Source organism: Pomacea canaliculata, linkage group LG2, assembly GCF_003073045.1.
Source record: "Pomacea canaliculata isolate SZHN2017 linkage group LG2, ASM307304v1, whole genome shotgun sequence".
Classification (NCBI taxonomy): Eukaryota; Metazoa; Mollusca; class Gastropoda; order Architaenioglossa; family Ampullariidae; genus Pomacea; species Pomacea canaliculata.
The window spans coordinates 13849834-13871595 of NC_037591.1; the positions used below are offsets into that span (position 1 = coordinate 13849834).

Sequence of the window (21762 nt, forward strand, 5' to 3'; positions counted from 1 at the left end):
ATTTTTTTGCAGGGTATCAGTTGTTTTGACATTTAAGTGGTGCCGTGAGTCCATTTGCTCGATATTGGATTTAGAACAATATTTTAAAAAACTTCTTTAAGGGCTTTTCCAAAGACTTCCTCCGGGACTGGCTCAGGATGCCGTGTGCCTTGCTGTGAACCTGAGGAGGTTCTTGTGCTTAAAAAGATCGTCTGGCAGGAAGGCATAGGTTGAAAGAAACTCCTAAGAAACATTTTACTTCGAGACAATTAAATCAAGTTGAAAGAAAGAAAACATTAAAATTTCTGTTGCACCCCCCGACCTCCACTCCCCCCACTTACACATAAAGATAAATAAAGGGAGATAAAGAGAGGGAGGAAAAGAGAAGAAAAACTGTTTTATTGTAGAACCACACACACACATGCCCACACACACACTCACATGGAGGTGGAGGTAAGGGAAGGACGGAAGAGGGAAAAAAACTGTTTTAGTTTTATTGTCGAAGCACCTGTGAACAATGAAAGAGTGGAGCAGCCATGGGTTACTTCGTGTAGAGATGAATGTACAATGGCAGACGATGCAAGTTAAGGTCCTTGGATCAAAAAGCTAAATCGTTTAGCTGCCGCTGCTCTGATGGAAGGAAGAATTAGTCGCAAACAGCGAAGACAAAAACTAAAGAGGAGAGAGGTATTCGCTCTCCAGACTCTTGAGCTTCTCAGAGGCAGCGAGGACGCTGAGGGGAGCTGACAAGTGACGACCTCCCAGCAAGACTTGCCAGGGCGAGCACACGCAGACACAGCTGCAAGTCTAGGGGAGAGAATCGTTTCTGAAAGGGGCAGCAAACCACTGACGATGCACGTTCATTTCAAGGGTGGGGAAGTTGATGGGCGACGTAATCAATTTAATTTAAATTTAATTTTTTTTTTTTTTTACGAGGACGGTGTCCATCTTCTCTCCTTTCCTGTGAATACATGCAGAGTCAACTCGGGAAAGTATCGCCGGGCGGGTTTCGAACCGTCTAGTATGTGCGCTTTTGATCTTGGACGTCGAAGCGAAAACCGTTGAGGTTGTTGAGTGTAAACATGACGATGCTGAACACGAAATTCCGAGAAAGCAGAAAACATTGGTCTGCAGTTTCATGCACGATATGCTTGCCGGGAATGTCTTTAAAGGCACTTTAGAAAGAATATTTGTTAACACTCTTGTTTTTGCTATCATGAAGCTGTAAATAGTTGGTGAGGATTAGAGTGAGAGTGTTGTTCTTGTGTTTTTAGGGTCGTGTACTTTTAATGTTCTTATCTTAATTGTTTTCCCTTGCTCGATGTTGTCTTTGATGTATAACACTGAAAATATGTTTTGTGTGTGTGTGAGACAAACTTACAGGTAACAATGTGTGTGGAAAGAAAATTAAGTTTCACATCCACCCACCACCACCACCTACAAAATCTGAATAGCATTGAAGCCATTCTTTTCAGAGTTATAAAAAAGCCATTGATGTATGTTATCCTTACACAAAAACAATAACGACAAAAGAGTTCTGTCTATATAAATAACAACCGAAAAGTTCGGGGAATTATTACTAGTTATGCACTTTTATTTACAGTTTAGCCAAAGTGTTTGCCGCTTGGGTGTGAACTTGGGGTGAGGTCGCTGAAAGGAAACACTTTATTTGAAAACCATTGCAAGCCGTGAGCCGTGATAGTCTAGTGGTTAGGACCTTGCGTTGTGGCCGCAATAACCCCGGTTCGAATCCGGGTCACGGCAAGGCACGAGTTGTACTTTTATTTTAAAATTTTTTTTTAACCTTTAGTTCAGATGGTAGCTGTTATCGCCACCCTGCTGCTTTCTGTGAAAAATACATTTATGCTGTTGCTCGCAGCCGCACTCGTTTGTATGAAATTTGATATGAAAAGTAAATCGCACTGTAAACATCGTCACCGGTTTTTCTTCAACAACTTCGCCAAGCGCAAGGGACTGAACTCTGCTCTGGTTTTTACGGAATTCCCAGCAATTAACTAATCTTGTAATGCCTCGGCAGCATGTAACACAGACCATGTTACCTTATTACCCTTCCTCTTCGGTGTACGCGCATGGGAACGGTATTTAAGAATCGATAATTAAAATGCTCGAGATCTCATAAAAAAAACTGCGACACTAATGAGTCTAGGAGTCAGATATGTGGGTCAGTAGGAAAGAAACAGAATCAAGAGAAAGAATGCACAACCATCAACCGTCAGTATTGGTGCTTACGCCCACTGAAAGTGGCTAGACGCACAATGCATTCTTAGTCGCTAAGTGGTGGGCTGACATCAAGCAGTCGCAAATCAAATAATGTAACGGTGAAGATTGATGGAGATTCATATCCTAGTGGATGATAGATTGTGGACTGAGGAGAACAAAGGTCACTGGTTTGAGGGATGAGGGGGACTATGACTCCGAAAACTGCCCTCCTCCTCCCCCCATCCATGGCAGTTCTCCAGCAGACTGATCAGGGGAGGCAAAGATGGCGGAAGAAGTCAGGTTTCCCTTAATTCATTCCTTGCCTTAGAGACTGTCAACCACTTAATTTCCTTCACTCACTAAGCGATGAAACGTTTTGAATATTGATATTGATGTTTATACAGCAATGACAACAAAAACACTTTGTGATTTGCATGTACACTAGTGACAGCGGGGGAGGAAGGAACTTCCTGTAAGAGGTACTTATGTTGTAACCAACGTCGTGCGTCTGACCCCAGAGTCGAGAGACTCGCACTTTGACCCCAGACTGCTTGCTGCTGCAGCACGACAGCAGAATTATAAGCGGCATTGTGCAGCAGCTCCACATTACTTGCTGCTGCAGCAGACGGTGTCGTGTGTCTGACTCCAAGACAGCCCACGTGACGCCGCGAGACATTGCTGACGTGTCTGACGCCGCTGCACTGAGCGCGAGGCACAGACTGAGTGAGCTGCACGCGCTGTCATGGTCACGTGATAACTTCGAGAGAGAGAGAGATGGGGGAGGGGAGGGAGGTACGAAAGAGGGAATTGAGAAAAGGATAAACAGTGGTGGGTGTCAGAGAGAAAAAGGAAAGATCAAAAGCTTCAAATAAAAAGTAACAAATTAAAATGAAAAAGTCAACATCACATCTCAACATCAGCTAGCTCTCGTGTATTTATCTCCTTTTTTTTCGCAACATCAGTCCATGTATACTAGTCAGAAATTAGAGAACCATCTCGAAACTTCTGGCAGAAACCATTCACAAGGCGCACCCACGCACAGGACACACTAGACAACGACAGTGACACCACGACACACCACGACACTGATTGTCGACTGTAACAGTAGTCACTGATCACGACTTAATGGCAGAATTAATGGCAGACCTTCGAAGTCTCAAGTTGTCTGAATCTTTTTTCAAGATGAGATAAACCTTTCACCTCCCTCTCTCCCTGGCTTTGCCTCCCGCAGTGATTGCGAGTTATATTTCGTTATGCTTCACGGGGAGCAAAGATCCGGGATCTTTTGTATTTTGGGTTTTGTTGGCTGGGAGTCGCTTTTTGTCAGCCATGATTATTCTCTCCTTTTTCGTAATGCAAGTACAGCTTGAACATAAACCAGTGTCAAAGTGCCTGACGGTTGAATGCACCTGTTTACATGACAACAGTCGGCGGATCGCATGTTCTCGCAGAATTAATGAGGAGCAAGATGAGTCTGTTCAAAGCTCATGAACCGTTTCACTCTTCTCAGCCAAGTTTATGGCGTGAGAGGATTTAAGTTTTTCCGGTGTGCATAAAAATTAGGTAAAGGCAATAAGGATGAACATATTTTCGTGTTATTTGATGTAGATCAGTGGTTGTTTACCTTGTTTGAGGTACCGAACCCACAAGTTTCATATGCACATTCACTGAACCCTTCTTTAGAGATTAGAGATGAAATGAATGTCAACTCGCCTGCGTTCTCACGAGTGTTTTAATTTGATTTCATTAGGTTGGTGTTTCCAGGGACAGAGGCTTTTCTGAGAAAAGGTCTGGTGACCCAGAGGCTGTATATTATATATCTCTTCTTGAAGCGGGGTCACGAGGTCGGCTTGTCTTTCCAAGGTGACGACGGGTCAACATGTCCTCTACCTCCTACTAGTTATCTCACTTTTACAGTCCTCAGAGTGTTAGGTCTGAGGGTTGTTTAACAAGTTGACAACAGGGTTCTTTAGTACAAGGAGAGACAAGCTGGAGGACCTGGCGAGGAGATTTACAACGCCTTCCGTTGGAGGACGGATGTGTCCTGACGGTAGTGCTCATTGTTTCTCTTCTTCCTGTCACTTTGTGCAATCCTTACACTTTGTATATGGCTATATGCATCCATCTGTCTATCTATTACCAAATGGTACATTATACATCTGTACATTCATTCATCACCTCACCGTATTAAAACCTTTTCTAAATAAAATAGTGAACAAGAAGAAATAACTCATAAAACGAAAACTAGAACAAGAGCGGTGGGGGATGATTGATGTTTAACGCCGAGTCAGCTAAGACTTAATCGCGGCAAGGCAGCCAGGTCTGTAAACAGATGCCACATGAAAGAACAGCGTGCCCGAGACGAGAGCTGAACCCAGGACAACTAACCCTCACCATATTGGTGACCGGCGATAATCGTTGTGCCACCGGACCGCCCACAAGAATAAGAGATAAACAGGGATGTGTAAAAGATAAAAAAGGAAAAAACACCAGACAGAGAGACAAATAGGCAGACAGACAAATGACCAACTTTAGTTCATCCTAATGGGTAATAATAACTTAGGAAATATCCTCATTTACAAAACAACAACAACAACAACAAAAAACAACACAAAACAAACAAACAAAATCAAACAAACAAAATCAAACAAAAATCAAACAAAAAACAAACAAACAAAAAAACTAAAGAACAATTGCTACTTAGCTGTTTTTACAGTGAGCTGTTTTACCCCATAATTCATTAATCGTGGAAAAAACACCGAAGAAAAAGCTGAATTCATTCATGCTTTGCTGTCATCAACGGCGACATTAATATTGAAAGAAAGGTGCGGAACACAGTTGCGACAAGGATCATAGAATAACTATTTTCTTAATCATGACAAGTGAGTGCCTGTTCTCTGACCACAGTTTTAGACTAGAGAACAAGCTTGGTAGAATGATGAAGACACCCAGTCAGCCGCCCACAAGACCACCCAGCGAGAAAACACTTAAAGCACTCGTAACGGTCCAAAGTGAGAGATAACTTCTACAGCAAAAATTATCATTAGCGCGAACATACCACCAGGAATATCAGGACAGAAGAAGACATACATTGGGTCTACATCAGCCACGCCTTAAAAGTTCTGTTATACACAGAAACTGGACTTCATCACGTGTAAACGGCAAACTTCATGCTTCGTCGGTGGGTACAGCATATTTTTAAGCAGCGAGGGTTTAGGGTGCGGGAAACGGGTGGTAGACAAATATAAACAAAAACTATGAGTTTTATTTTTTTTTGGGGGGGGAGAAGTTGAGGTTTCTTAAGTTCTGATGACATAGCTAAAGCGTGAAGAGTAAAGAGACCAAACTAAAGATTATCAAAATCCGGAAGAAGAACAGCAAAAGCAATAAACAAATAAATACAACAAAGTAAATAAATTGCATACTTGCTATCGTGGAAATATCCGCCCTGCTGACTGTCAGGCCTGAAGTGTTACTGAGATAGTTCGCGCCCTTCCAGGTGTGGCCACAGTTCCTTTTATTGCTCCTGTCATATACAATCCAGCAGTACAACACAGGACTCGACTCACTGCCCCTGGAACTTGATGTACCCAGCAGACGACACAGCTACCCGGCTCTAGTCTAGGCACTTCACAGCGACACATACCAGGCTGCGCCTACCCCAACCTTTGAAACTCTTGTCATCGGCTGTGTTGGGGAGACTGCATCGCGGGGACACGCACACATACACATATGCACGCACAGTACGTATTCATGTAAATGCACCTGTGTACAAGTAAACATCTGAGAACTCTGTCTACAAATAAAGATGCAATAATCTTGTTTACAGTCATAGATCCGATAACCCTGCCTGCAAGTAAGTGTAGTAGATGCAATCAAAGAGGATAGGAGCGACAACTGAGGCGCGAAAGTGAAGCTGCGGTGACCCGGATGTGAACGCGGCCACGCCCCCGGGACCCGGTGATGAGTATCGGTGTTCACACGAGGATGTCTGGTGTTACAGGGGGCGCTGCACCGAGTTGTCACAGTTCTTCAACTAAAGGTTTTCAATTGTTCTCTTTTCTGAGATTTGAAGAGAAGCGAACTGACAGCATTTGCTTTCTATCGTAGATTTAACAAGTCTCATTTATCTTTGGTTTTGCCACAAATGGTGATGTGAGCAGTTTCTCTAGTCTTGTGTTGTCATTGCCATAGAGGTAAGAAGTGGATGCACAACTGTTGGGCCAACTTTGTCATGGCTATCATCACTTAAAAGCAATTCGTTATGTATGATTGGATGGAAGATCGCTACACAAATCCTGCTTCAACTCTGGGACGATCTTCGCAAAGAGAATGAGGTTAAACTCCTCCACACTGGCAGACTAAACTAAGACTTCTCAGACAACTTTTTTTCTGTAATACGAGGAAAAGGAGGACATGGAGATAATCCAAATCCCCAGCAGTTTGGTTCTTTCTGCACCGGGACAATACACACATTTCTGCAGCGTCCTCAAAGAAAAATAAAAAAATACTAAAACTGCAACATCTATAAATATACGTGTACAAATTTTATATTTTCACTAAGGAACTGGGTGTAAATAGGTAGTAATCATAATCTTTTCGTGTAAAAAAAAATCTGTCCAATTAGAGTTACTTGCAAAACCAATGTATACTTAAAACGTGGTGACTCTTGTTGTCCTCTTTGATGCAATGAATTGAATATATGAAGTTATACATGTATACGTATGCATGTTTGGATGTTTGTGCATGTATTGTAAGATATGCAGATCAGTGACATATAGTAAATCTTTCTTATAATATTCACCAGCATCCGTTCATCATAGGTTTCGTTATTTACCATGCATTAAAACTGCAAATGGTCGCGTTCTCTCGTGACCTGCATACTGAGTAAACAAAATAAAAAATGATAAAAGTGTGATTGAGGGCTCACTCCATCAAAGGGCAATAAAGTTTTCAAAAGTTTTGACAAACAGGACAGAAGAAGTACAGCTAGTGACAGGCACCGTAACAACATTTTGCAGATGGTCGTCTGACACTCTAAATACTAGTGTGTAGAAGCATTTCCCATAGACAACCCATCTGACGTCACGACAGGTGCTGCTGACAACAGTGTGTATGTATGTAAGTTTTGCAACCATTTAAAGGGTAGCGCAGCTGCTTTTTTCAGTCCTTTGTTTGCTCCGTGATGCGAAAAAAACAACGCAAAAAAATAAATCCACTCCTCTCCTTACATAAAAATCCCATTCCCAGTAAAGTGAAAGGGATTTGCTGGCTAGGGTTACAGGGCTCAGCTAGGTGTTGCTCCTTTTACAGAACATTGTCATATCGGACAATGTGGTGAGAGGCCGAGAAATAAGAGACGCCAGGTCCCTGGGGCTGGTTGTACGGCAGATCGCTAGGGGAGGGTTAACTGCGCAGCACTCAGCTAAACAGTTGATACTGAGTAGTATTATAGTTGACAGCCTGTTTAGGGGCAGCCATGCAGTTAAAGACTTTATCTGATATATCGTCTTTGATGCAACTATTGCTCGCCGACAACAAACACCAGTATGACCTACCTCCCTTGACTAGGAAAACGTCTTCGAAACATTGAAAATAAGTTGTGAACATTTAAAAAGATAAACCACTCCCACCAAAGGAAAATCAAAAATGTAATACAATCCGAAAAAGTTATATTATCTTTATGGTAGTGTAGATATTTGACAGATATAGCGACATATCAGCGAGAATGCGTGTTCCAGAGAAAGAAAATAAAGGGAATTCTATTTTGCGTAATATCGTCCTGTTTATATGTAACTCTAGCATTACTGTAGTGTGACATTTTTATTGTCATGTGACATCCACCTGCATTACAATGTGTACTATCGTGTACTGTGTTGAAAGGTAAGAACTTTAGGCGGAGCGATTTAATACCGCAATAGTGTTAACACTTAAGACTACGAATACTCGGAACTACGCTATAGTATTCCAAGAACAAAGGACTACACATAGGGCAGCGTGAGAGAAAGACAGAGAGAACAAGAATTATGAATGATAAGAATGAGACGAAGAAATTCCTGTGAAAAATTTCACAAACACATTCCTACGCTGAAAAACATGGGTTGTCTGGAAATAAGAATTATTTTTCTGAAAAAAGAAAAATAAATAAATAAAAAAAGTACGATTTTCCCGGATAAAGCTGTTGTTCACTAAAATATGAAGCCGTCATGTTTGTGTTTGGTAAACATTATTTCCACTGTTTACTACACAGGGGAAGACAACAACTGCTGCCGACAGCTGAGTCCGGAAAACAGATCAGCAAAACATGATCCCACGAATCTTTGAGGCAGGAGTGGTGAACAAACATGACGTAGCAACACGTCATATTATCGAGAATATCGCTTAACAATAGTGTGTCCTGACGTCATTTTGTAGAGTGCGTGTCGATTAACAAAGTGTTTTTGACGTCATATGAGAGTCTGTGTGTGTGTGTCTCGCTTAACAAAGTGTTGACGTCATATTTGTTCAGTGCACGAAGCCTCTGTTTGATCAGGCAAATGGCGAACCTTTGACCTGGCAAAGTTTTTGTGTGAAAGGCATAGGAAAAAAAATGGTTTTGGAGCGAACTTTTGAGGTAATTGAACTTTGATGAACGTGCTGAATCAGATTAATTTACGGGTACGTTGCCAATATATTCCCCAGCACAATAGAACATTAAGGGTACTTCGTAGGCTCGACAGCCTGGCACTTTGCCTAGGACCGGCCTTTACACCTGTCTTACACCTTTTTTTTCCTTTTGTCCATACTTCGCTAGGTGAAACAGACCGTAACACGTCATGCCTACGTGTAGATATACATCTACATGTCGTGAACAGGAAGTTACTTGTGCCAGGAATGAAGTCTCTCGAGTTTTCATACATGAGTTCAGATCACAGAACTCCAGTAGCTTCCTTTATTATTATCTTTTTTTCAGATCACTGGTCTAGATATCAACCGATACATCGCTAAATGTTTCTTTGTAAATGTCTTTACCTTTGTTCTTTTACACAAAGAGGTTTCAGTATTCATCGAGTGTTTCATTATGTTGTAGCCGAGACGACGTCAGGCGCCATCTTGGTAGCGTTCGCTGATTGGAGCAGATAACTCTTTTGTTATAAATTCGCACCTCACGATACTCATTATCTTGATTTCTAATAACTGTCTGAAGTGAGGATTTAGCTGACACAAAGCATACAGCAGCAAACACACGCCATCTGTATGTTCACATATTTTGAATGTTTACAATAAACACGACCTGACCTGTGATCGGAAAATATTTTCTTTTCCAGTCTAATCTCTTTATCGCACTAAATTAAAAAAACTCACTTTTTATCCTGTTTTATTGCAAACCACATTTTCTGTACGTAGAAGTTAGGGTATGAGTCATACTTGGAAATGAGTGAGGGGAGAAGGGTGGATGGGGAGGGAGTATGTCATAGTCACACGAAACACACCTGACGACCCACCTACGTCCCTACGACAATTTCCACTTTCGTTTAGTGGCTCATTCCTCCAGGTAGGTTATCAAAGGTCGAACACTTCTCGAACCTGAGTACATGGGTTGAAAATAGTCTGTTGAACTAAGCGTCTGCACCACTCCCTGGTTTATTGCAACAGACAATGTTCAGGTATCAGTGATGGAGGTAGGAAATAGCTGTCATGATCAGCTGTCATAACCGGGTGGCTAATAACTGTCTCTGACCCCCTCCTGTACCCTCTACGAAACTGCTTCATACAGCTGACGGGAGTACAGGACTGCTTAGGATATAATACGTTATAGTTTGAACGTGCTAGTCACGTGTTTACCCAATATCCAGTAGTGACCAGCAAGCTAGGGGTGGACTGGGAGGCTGTAGTACTCAGCTGGTGTTGGCAAGACAAACACAGACTAACACACACATTCGTTCTTTCTCTTTGCTTTCAACTATTCTAATGGGCCCAGCTTACTGACCTTCGTCGTAACCGTCGACACCAGTTCTTATATAATTAAAGCTTTTAATGACTGCGATCTTTGAGTACAGAGGAACAAAATTATAAAAATGTGTTTGCAAAAATGTCATATTCATTTCAGGGTGTACTGTCAAAATGGTGTTTATCTGAATGCATATGCATGTAATGAAAGCTTCCATGTTAAACAGACCGTGACAAACAAACACAACATTCGTTTGTAGCAACAAAGATGAGTGACTAGGCTATAGGAGTCAAAAGAACACACACAGAAGTCAACACAGAAACAGGTCACATGAGTAACCACGTGACTGCATCGGCTGAATGGTTTGCACAGTCTCTCCACCTCGCAGTGATCTCTCACAAAAGTAAGCAAAAGAACACTGGCTAATTCAGTTGATGTTTCAGTGATCTTGCGCTAAAGAAGACGGGAAGGCGTGGAGGGAAGGCTTATAAAAGCGGAGGAGACCTAAAGGATTCCTCCCTCAGGTAGCAAGCGTCGCCAATGAGTGTCAAAGGACTCAAGCTCCGAAAGAAAAGACCAAGATTTACTATCTCAGGGCAGTGGGACAAGAGACTGTGTCCTCACCCACTAGACGGCGGCAAGAATCTCCTCCCTACACCTCCGACACCTCGCTCTCACCTGCTCGCATTCGCACTCCCACACGCATGTGCACACCACGCTTTGTCTTTAGAATACTCGATTCCTCCTTCCAGTTCAAAAGTTTGAAAAAAAATCAAAAGAACAAAACAAAACAACAAACCCCGCCAGCATCTCGAGGTACGAGAATTGTGATGTCTCAGCGGTTTCGCTGACCCGCAGCTTAAAATAAACTGGGTTTTAATTTTTTTATTCCTCCCTTTCCTGTTCTCGCTTTTTCCGTTCTTAGCAGTCTCTGAGTCTGATTCTGTCAAAACTGGGTTCCAGATAAATCCAGCGAATGTTTACTTTAACGGCACAGACGCGAGATCGGAAAATGCATTGTGTTTGAAAGTAAACTAAACATCTCCAGTGTCCCGACAGAATGTGCGCATGCGCAGTCCATGCACTGCCAGGTGCAGCTTCGGGTGCCGCCAATTGAAAGGAGGAAGACAAATGTAGTGCGAGACCGGAAGTTTGTTGTTCAGAGTGAGTGAATGTCGGGTAATGGATGGAAGAATGTTACTGAGCGAACCATAAAAAAGTTGGGGTAAGTGGTGAATGGGTGAGCAGCAGAAAGGGTGGGTGAATGAGTGAGAGATTCAGCAAGTGACTGAGAAATTATTTTCTTTTCTGGAACAGGCCTACTTAGAGAAATCCTCTCCAGGACACAGCATGCGGACCAGCCTCCTTAAAATATCACATACTCCTCTGCCTTTAGAGATTTTCCAGTCACTGCCCAGACCAAGTCTCGAACCGACAACCATGTTCTTCGAAGTTAAGTGCACTCACTGTCAGGTTGTAGGGCCACCACACCCACTTTTCCTTTTTATCTGACATCAGCTCAATGTCTTCATTTATTAGTTTGAGTGTTTCTAAGCACTTTAACCCCGCTTTCGAACTAACTCTGTGAGTGGAAGACATATTATTTGGGACACAAAATGTCGCAGACGCTAAAACAGAAAGTGAAATCAAGAGACAACTGTCTGGCGCCGACTTTCATGGCATGGGCTTTATTTTTAGAGGCTACAGTTTTGAAGATCTGCCCGCTTCGCACAATATTTTCTTTAATTGTTTGCTTTTTTGTGGAACCCTTCTCTATCTTGATATGACAATTGACAGGTGTAACATTCAGAGAAATGTGCGTCGGAGCCGAGATACGAACCCACGACACCTGAATTTCACTGTCGTGGTGCCATGTTTTTTAGCCACTGCGCCACCAACCCTGCACCCTGCACCCCGCACCACGCATCCTGCTACCTGCACCCTACACCCGAGCACAAAAGCCAAGAAAGCTGCGCTCCCTACACTGAGGACACTGAAACTAGCTTTTATTCTACAATCTACAGCGATTATTGAAACACTGAAGACAACATCAAACTTGACCACTATAACAAAGCTAACGATGAAGACGCGAAGAGAAAAAGGAAAAGAAAGACACGAAGAAGTGAAAACGAAGGAAACAGGGCAGAAACATGTTCACTGAAGCGTGCAGACACGGTCTAGTTCTTTATGACCAGACATTGGCTGTGATGTGTACAGCACCTCTCCTCTCGGAGCTGCTCCACCCCCTTACTTGGCACAGAACGAGACACAGGGGGATCATAACGAGAGGGAGAGGTGGCTGGTGGCACGCGGGGTACCTCCCACTGTGACACCGGAGAGTGTGAACCTGACAGCAAAACAGGTTGAGATGACGCATACTTTTTTTTTTTAAATCTAATCTTTGTCAGGTGGGCGTAGGTGGCTGTACAAATGTACAAAACCTTTACGGTACAAGACAATCGAGACAAAGAAGGACACAGAATACAGTGCCAAACGAGAAAGGAACACAAAGCGGGGAAAAAAATAAAAGGAAGAAATGAAATAAAAAAAAAAAAACAAAGAAAGGAAGAAAACAGGAACAAAATAAAAAGAATTAAACAAAAACCGGAAAAGAAAGAAAGTAAAGACAGAACATATGGTGAAAGAAAACAGCGTAAAAAAAAAATAAAGGAAAGATTGAACAAACAAACAAAAGAATAAAAAATGTATAAAATGAACGAACGAACGAACGAAAGAATGGAAAGAAAGGGTAAACAATACACCAGGAGGATGACAGGCTTTTCTCTGTGTTGTGTGGCGCTGTGTTGTGTGGCGCTAATGTCCCCTTGGCACACACGGAGACACATGGCAGTCATGGGGGGAGTGGTGCGACATTCCTCACATCACACGTGTCACGTGTGCTTCACCAGACGGCGGTGACACAAGGTGTGTCTCGGTCCTGTTCCTACATCCTGTGGTATCTGATAAACGGGCCGTAAGGAGTGTCATGTTTTAATGTATGGGCTTGTCATCTGGGGGATGCTGCATCCTGTCATAATGGTGACACAAGGTGGCATCGTGACACAAGCAAAACAACAACACAATCGCTTGTGTAGTAAGTGTTTAGTAACAAGCTAGAGAGAGAGAGAGGAGGAGGGGAGAGAGAAAAAGTGAGAACAAGAATCGGTTTCCTCAAACGATGATTTGATGACAATGTGCGGGCGTGACCATATGTTTAAAGCTATCTCTGTGAGTTACAACTACCCAGCGTGCAAGGGCTTTGGGCATTTGAACGGCCCCGATAGGGAAGTGAGACTTTGGGATGGGAAGCGTGTAATTCGATCCTAAACGGACGCGTCCATCGCGCTTTTTTTCTTCAGCCGCTCTCGATTTGGTAGCCACGTGATCGTGTCGCATCCTTCCGCCCGCTGTTTTCCAACCCCCTCCCCGCGTGTACGGGTCATAGGAAGGTCACATCGGCCGGTTTTACTTTGACCTGCACGCGGACATTTTGAACTGTACGTCCATCTTCAAGTGAAACACCGCCGATTTCTGAAGTAAGTCTTAATAAAGTTAAGTGAAAGATGCCATTAAAACAACTGTACTTTATAACAGTGGATAGTCATGAATAATTTATGATCATATATAAGTATTGTAGTGCTTTTTGTGAAATGTTTCACGTGTTGTACCCGGCAGGTCTCACACATACATCCACTGGCAACTCGCTTTTACATGACGCTGTCTTCTATATGTGCTGTAAATAATTTAAATGGTTTAACCATATCCTTCTTGTTGTAAATAATCAAATTGTTTAATCGTATCTCTTGCCTACTAATTGCACGTATTTACTAATTACAGAAATGAAATGTTGAGCGCGAATACGATTGGCGGAAGCAAGATGACAGTGCATGATGGGTTCAAATCAACTAGTCAAGAGGTAAAGCACACTACACACACACAATCTCTCGTATTATTGATGATTAACTTCGAAGTTGAAATCTATGACATGAACTCATTGAGTCATGCTTGAAATTCGTCGTCTGCTTTCTCAATAACAGCGGTGCTGCGATTACCAAACGTCTTGGTGCATTCTAGGGGAAAGCAACAAGACAATCACATTGCTTTCTGAACAACTAAAATTTTGGAAAATTATTGCAAAGCAAAAGAAAGAATTTTATTTTTGTACTTATACACTTTGAAATTAAAACAAAATGTATGAAATCCAAAGCTATGCAATGAACTTTGTCAAAGTCTGTCATTTTTCTAACAATCACTTATCTGATCACATATATTTTCTATTCTCTTAAATGCTGCATGCCATTTTTTCATTTTATTTTACATGATTTACAAAAAGAACTAATTATAACAATCTTTAATTGCAGATCACACTGACTGTAGGTCTGGCTCAGTGAATTTTACCAGTAAGTTTATTTTGTCTCCCTCTATGATTTCATGAGGATCATTATACAAGCACAGGTTTTGTGTTTTTAATGGTGTACATGCACATCCTTATTATATCCATCTAAACATTTTCTGTTAATTAAAAAAATTGTCATAGACCTGCATCATAGTTTTGTTTTGTCATTACTTTTAAGACTAAAAGTAATATTTTGATTTCAAATACATTTTTGATCAGAGTTCTCAGCAAAGTTGATGAGCAGAGCAAAACACTACAGAATGTAGTTCACAAACTGAATCAGGTCACCCTGCTTCTTCAAAATATGGGGAAAGAGGAGCTGATGAAGAAAGGAATTAGAACAAAAGTGGTATGTCATTTAAGTATAAGTGTTAGTACTAGACACCTTTTTTAAATGTTACTTTAACTTTAGCTAATATATCAGTTAATATGTATGTTATGCTTTACAGTCTTGATAAACCATTTAACAACAGGCAGGCATAGCATCGGCTTACAGGTTAACTCTCCTGACAAGAATGTGTGGTCAGTGTAATATTTGTATTAACAAATAATACACATTTTATGAAGTACAAAATAATGTAGTATTTTATATGCGTAGATTTTATTTATAAAATAATTCTGTCACTTGCTTTTCATGGTGTCAAAATGAGCAGTCTGTGTGTCTATTAACTATGACCACTAAAATTGTTTTACTTTCATAAAGAATAGCTTTGATTAAACTCTTAATTAACTTGGTGATTTGAGTCACTTAATGCCATTATTTTCTCTGAAGTCCCACTAGGGTTTATTTAAGAGACTGGGTCTGGTTTGTAGCTATATTCATATTGCAACCATTGATCCCTCATCAGTGGAGTAGGGTTCAGCATTATATCTTAAACTTACCCAATCCAGTGAATTAATTTATTTTGCATTTGTATTGTAGTATTTTACATGGTGGAAACAACTACAGATTTTTTTTAACAGGTTCAGCACCTCTCGTGCACGGAGAATTTTAAAACGGCTGCTTTCTTCAGAGTTGGCTCAGTGGAACCAAAGGGGAAAAAGTTTCCAGTCACTTCAGCTGAGAAGTATATTAATTGGTGCGTAGTTTTTGTTTGGTTTTGATTTCTTTGAGGTGTACGTCAATATGAACTTAAAAGGACAAAGTTTCCGAACAATTTTAAAAAATAGTGAATCTAAGTATTATTTTCTCTACATTTACAAATTTATTATTGTGTACAATAGCATTTAAGTCTACCTTACAATTTCTATTTGTGCACAGCTGCAGTCCAAGAGACATGGATTGAGGAATGATTCGAAGGGTGATGCCATCTAATGGTGAGTGGAATTACAAAATGAGTTTGTCAAGTTAAAATTATTATTGTGAGCATTGTTTTATTCTTCTTGGATTTATTCAGTAGGCCTATTTACTTTACTTTTTGTACTAAAGATTAATTGGTTACTTTCAGATATTATCCAAAACTTCTTATAGACACAAATGGCCATCAAGACATTACCGTTTTTATTCGACTCTTGTTCAAGTTCTTGTAATCTCACTAGTAATTAGTAGATTTATGAAAGCTTTAACTCTTTCTTTACACAAGGCTAAAGGCGGTCAAACCCCCCTGTAACGCATGAATTTACCCTTTTTCAAAAAATTATTAAAAAATAACTAAACAAGATAGAACAGCAATTTAAATTGATTATGACAGATCAAAATGTGTAGAAGTGGAACAATTTACCGTAATCTTGCTTGTGAACTCACTTTTATGATAATCCAACCAAAATTAGGTATATTATGTGAAATAAATTAAAATAAATATTGAAATACATTAATAATATTTAAATCATGCTATTAACTTCAACGTCATTTGAACATCTACAACATTAGTTAAAGTATTTTAATTGTAAAACTTATTGTGATGTTTATATGAAAATAATTATTTGAATTGCAATTAAATTTTTCGCTGGCTTCATAATTTTTATAGTTAAAATTTCATTTTAAGGTTGAAGCGTTGGGGATTAAGTGTCTGGGGATTAAGTGTCTGGACACCAGTATAGAATATCGGCGAGACTTTCGTTCAAACATATGTCCTTCGTCATGTAGGGAGATAATTGTATTCATAAAGGCCTAACTATCTTATTTATTAAGTTTTTCTTTTAAACCACGAGCTGTATAGGCCTAAACAAAATTACAACAATGCATCAGCCCAATGTGAATACTGCATAACAAGTGAGCGGCCACCTGTGTTGAGTGCATAAAGAAAGAGTTAAGCTTTCATCTATGTGAGAGGTTAGTTCTACTTACACAGCAAAAATCAAAATGTGTAATACATTGTAACTTTTTTCTTTTCTTCTACAGGGATTCCACCACTAATGGATCGATTTTTGGTGTCATATTTTTCTATCTTTTATGTAAATTGTTTGACTTTATGTTATAAATAATTATTTCAAAAATAACTTTCATGGGTAAAAAATTATTGACTGTAATTTTTATGTAAATAATTGGATGAATGCTTATGTTCAAAAACAACTTTAATGCTTTAAATAATGTAAACTGTTAAAATAGTTTTTTGTTGTAAATAATAAAATTGTTTAATGATATCTCTTGCCTACTATTTATGGGTTGTGAGGAAATGAGATTTTGAAAAGCTGTTGAATGTTTTCTTCATGGTGTGCAAGCCTGTGTACCAGTGTAAGTAAAAGTGAGAAAGGGTGAGGGATGCAGCAAGAGGGGAGTGGGAGTTTGGAATTTGATGGGAAAACACGACTTCTCATGGGTGATCGGTGGGAAGGTGGGTGGGTCTTTCGTGGGAAAACATGGGAACCCGTGGGAATTCCCTAAGAGGTCCCCTTAGGGTCCCGGCTCCAAAACCCGAGAGGGAACCAACTTTCTTCCCGAAGAGGTCCCATGAGGGACCCAAGAGTTCTTGCAGGCTGGGTATAAGACTAGGAACAAACACTACACCCTCTCTATGGTCGCCCTCTTCTTTCTGCATATGATGAGAGGTAGATGGAAGATTTTACGTACATTGCCAGGGATATGTTTTTCTTCAGTTTTTATGTGAATTGTTTTATGTGATAATTTTTATGTTTTGTGTACATATGTAGTGTATAATAAAAATAATGGGCGAGCTAATTTTGTCCACTGACTTGCGCACAAAGCGTTTAAGTGTATAATTTTTTTCTTTCTCTCTGTATGCGGGCATGCAACTCCATGGTGTGTGTGTGAGAGAGAGAGAACGAGATAGAAAATAGATGTGCCTGTGTTACAAAAGGTTGTCGAACTCTCCAATTTCACAAGCAACCACGAGGTTAGCGACGGCTATGTCATCAGTCCAGCATCCCAGAATATACATATATTTCAATAATAAGGAGTGGAAAAGCTTTAATGAAGTGAGTAATAACAAAAATGAACATGTTTATAGCTATTTTTCAGTGATTTATTCAGAGCGCTTTACAGAAGTGATAAAGAGACGAATACACACAGTTTTTACACTTTTTTTACACCTAGCCCTCGATCTAAGTAGAAGAAAGTGAGACACTACACTTTCACAAAACAAATGCATTAAAAACAGAGAGACAGAAAGAATAGTATAGAGAGTGAGAGTAGGGGGGGAGAGAGACCAGAAAAGGGAAAAAGGGGGACAGAGCAGAGATTTTATGAGACAGACTGAGGAGAGGCAGAGAAAGGCAGGAATGGATAGAATAGAGGGTGAGAAAAAAAAGGTATCCATGCAGATCACATGTTTCAAGTGGCTCGTCCCCGTGTTTTTCCATTATCACAACCACTAGACAGTGTCAGTAGGTCGCCCTTTGACCTTCTATGCACAGTTAGAGAACTTCTACGTATTGACCCTCTCAACATATCTCATCTGTCATATCAGGTAACTACCTACCTGTTCTCAAGACGCCTCGACAGTTACTCTCGGTCAGGCTAGGAGTACATTTCCAGGTAACATCCTCGCTCGACACCCCAGTAAAAGGACACCCGAGTACTGCCGTTACACTCGACGAGTTGGCGATCAAAATGTAGAAATTGTATAAACCAAACTCAGTATTTTGTTTAGTAACAGCAGATCGTAATTCGACACACAACTTTTAAGTATTACTCACTGGAAAAACTATTCGCAGGTTTATCAGATCAGAACAGCGTCAACACCCAGTATGTCCTCGTACTGGACCCGGGTACACCCGTGTGATTCATGCAAGTACCCGGTTCTAGACACTTCCACGGGAAAACTTTAATCGCGTCTCCACCCAAGTAACTCCTCCTTCCATTCACACCCGGCCACTGGCGTGCTTGCCGAGCTCTCTAGATAAAGCACTCGGCTTAAAGAAAGGTGCTCCTGCGAGCCTCCATTGCTAGTGTACCCAAGGTACATTTCATAAGGTAAACGCACTTTTTCAGACATTCTTGTGGAATTTTTTTTTTTACCCTTGTGGTCGCACATGAGCACTGATCAGTTTTTTTTTTCTTCCTCTTTCACACAGGTAAACAATACCTCACGTTTCTATAAGATTATTTCATTAATTTTGAAAATAGCTAAACTAAAAATATTATTTGTCACAATGTCAACATTTTGCAGGAAAAATGAGGTCAAGACTACAGCCAATGAATGTCAGGTGCGAAGGTGAGGTGTGGGGATGTTTATACTAGTTTAAAAATAGGAAGCATGTTAAAAAATACAATGGTCATGAACTGAGAATTATATTTGCAGACTCCCCGTCTTACATATGCGCACAAAAGCATCATCTTCCTGAGAATTTGCAGTTTTCACGGAATACTAAACTGTCATCAACAAATCTTCTGTGGAAACATGCAAAACACTTTTCAGGAATAGTTTATATCACACGAGTAAGTAAAATAATGATATATTCTAACAAACGTATTATTATTTTTTTATTAGACACGAAACGATTTTTTAAAGTCAGATATTTGCGGAAGTGAGCTGCGTGTAATTTTTTATGATTGGTTATTGGGATTGAGTGGAAAGTTAGACGAAAGAACTTGAAGGAAATGTAAAATAACTTCCTTTGTTCCGGATCGTGTTAGTGTCGGTGTGTGCATTTGTCCTGATTAGACCTTGAGAGAAATAAGCTTCAAAGGCCAGCAAGACCTTTAATGATGACGAGGAATGATGTTTGAGTCAAGAGGCTTTTCTTGTTGCCTTTTGAAATCATTAGAACACGACCAGGTATTCCAATTGTACTGATTTCACGGGGCTGTAAAAGAAATGAAACTAGAAGTAATTAGCGCGCAAACACACAGACTCTAGCGGGCAAAGCTGTCGGATTTCTACAAAACTGCTAGAGGCCGTATTCAAACATGAAGGTGCGACAACTGTACCCTGGCCACACGGTGTTCCGAGGACCCCACCTTCCTTACGTCGGCGAAAAGCCGAGGTTACCGGAAGTTCAAACCGCTATCTTTCGAGAGGACTCGAAACGTTTGTTCATTTAAAAATAAATAACCGAGAACAAGTAAACACTACTCAAGGAAAGACATCAACTAAGCAAAGGAAAACGGGAAAAACGACACAAGGAATGAGGGAAGGAACAAGAAGGCAAAAAGGATAAAATAACACGCGCGCGTGTGTGTGCATGAGTGAGTGAAACATAAAGACAGAGAAACAAGGGTGCAAACAGAGAAGACAGGGTAGTCCGATTAAGAAAACAACCCGTGACACGGATGTACAGTGCCAGGTGTCCAGGTTTCTCTGTCCTCGCACGTTAAACGTGTTAAAGTGGCAGAACACGTGACCGCAGTGCAGTCAAGCAGGAGGCCCGTTGCCAGGCGACGTTGCTGTATGCGATAACGACAGTTTTTTTTCCTCCTCCTCCTCCCAACCCGCCACCCCAGTGTCACCAAGGCTGAGTCCCCACTCGAGATAACTTCATATCCCACTTGGATTTCTTTGCAACGACACGTGGCACACCTGCAGTGACATGTGCAGGCGTTTGCGCCATCTTTATTTACTGGGGTAGGTGCATGGGCTACCCTCCCTCTCTTTTCCACCCGCACTGGTTTATTTTGAGCCGCTGCTGTTATTCTTGACATGTGACTCTTCTGAAATTTCACGCTTTGCCTAAACTTTCAAGGCTGGTTTACTTCAAACATTTCCCACAGGAAGGCGCTGGGATGTTTGTTTGTTTACTCTGCGTATACTAAGATGTTGTTAGATTCAAGCAGGAGAGTGTGTCGGGGTACATTAGAGTGACAGACATGGCGAGTGGCCTCAGCGACTCGTCTGCTGCAGTGAATAGAAACCGTCTCCTTGGTAGTCGAGATCACAGTTTGAATGACTTGAATGATGATGAAGTGGACGTCAAACAGCGACTGCAGCGACGACAGGAGAAATGACTTTGTGGGGAGCTCGGCCATTAGAGCCGCCACTAGGACGTTGACACACTGACTGAGATATTTGTTTGTTTGTTTGTTTGTTTGCTTGTTTGTTTGTTTGCTTGTTTGTTTGTTTGCTTGTTTGTTTGTTTGTTTGTTTGTTTGCTTGTTTGTTTGTTTGCTTGTTTGCTTGTTTGTTTGCTCGTTTGCTTGCTTGCTTGTTTGTTTGTTTTTCTTGTTTGTTTGCTTGTTTGTTTGGTTGCTTGTTTGTTTGTTTGCTTATTTGTTAGCTTGCTTGTTTGCTAGCTTGCTTGCTTGCTTGTTTGTTTGTTTGGTTGCTTGTTTGTTCCTTTATTTGTTTGCTTGCTTGTTTGTTTGTTTCTTTTTTTGCTAATAGCGAAAGAGAGTTACTGCCATGCATGAAAGAAGTCTTTTTCACGGCTGATAATAAATGTAATAAGAGCATTTATTTATTTTTATTTCTGAAGGATCGATGGCACAGTTTCTATTTAGATAGCTGATCGCACTGAAATGAGGATACATTTATTTTGTGAGTTTGAACTGAAATTCTTTCTCTCTATGCAATGCAAACGTTACGTTAAGGTAGCTCTAATGCTTGCAGTCAATCGTCGTGCCACATGAATGACTATAATTGTAACAAAGGTTGGACGCTCTAGGCCCGATGAACCACTCTACATCTTGTGTTGCCGCCCAATCAATGTAGTCGCCGTATTAGACTTATCGCTGCCAGGTAAGCGGCAGGTCGAGAAATGTAAGCTGCCAGCACTGGGTCACGGCGACATTGCCAACTGTCAGATGTTGTAGAATGGAGGGGACTGGGGGAAAGAGGGAAGGGCGTGCAAAGGGAAGAAAGAGGGAGGCATTCCTTCTCTGCAGGACGTCATTGCCGCTAGG

The 21762-nt window shown here is 40.9% G+C and overlaps 1 protein-coding gene and 1 non-coding gene across 2 annotated transcripts in view; one reads left to right on the forward strand and one right to left on the reverse strand.

Moving 5' to 3' along the window:
* LOC112557109 (carbohydrate sulfotransferase 11-like) overlaps window positions 1-18791 on the reverse strand; it is a 48319-nt gene extending 29528 nt beyond the window's left edge. The window contains exon 1 of the mRNA XM_025226748.1: window positions 18404-18791. The gene's annotated coding sequence lies outside the window, so the exon portion shown is untranslated. The remainder of the gene's footprint in view (window positions 1-18403) is intronic.
* On the forward strand, window positions 1672-1743 carry Trnah-gug. Its single transcript has one exon. It is a non-coding gene; the product is annotated as a tRNA-His (tRNA).
* Window positions 18792-21762: the final 2971 nt, after the last annotated feature.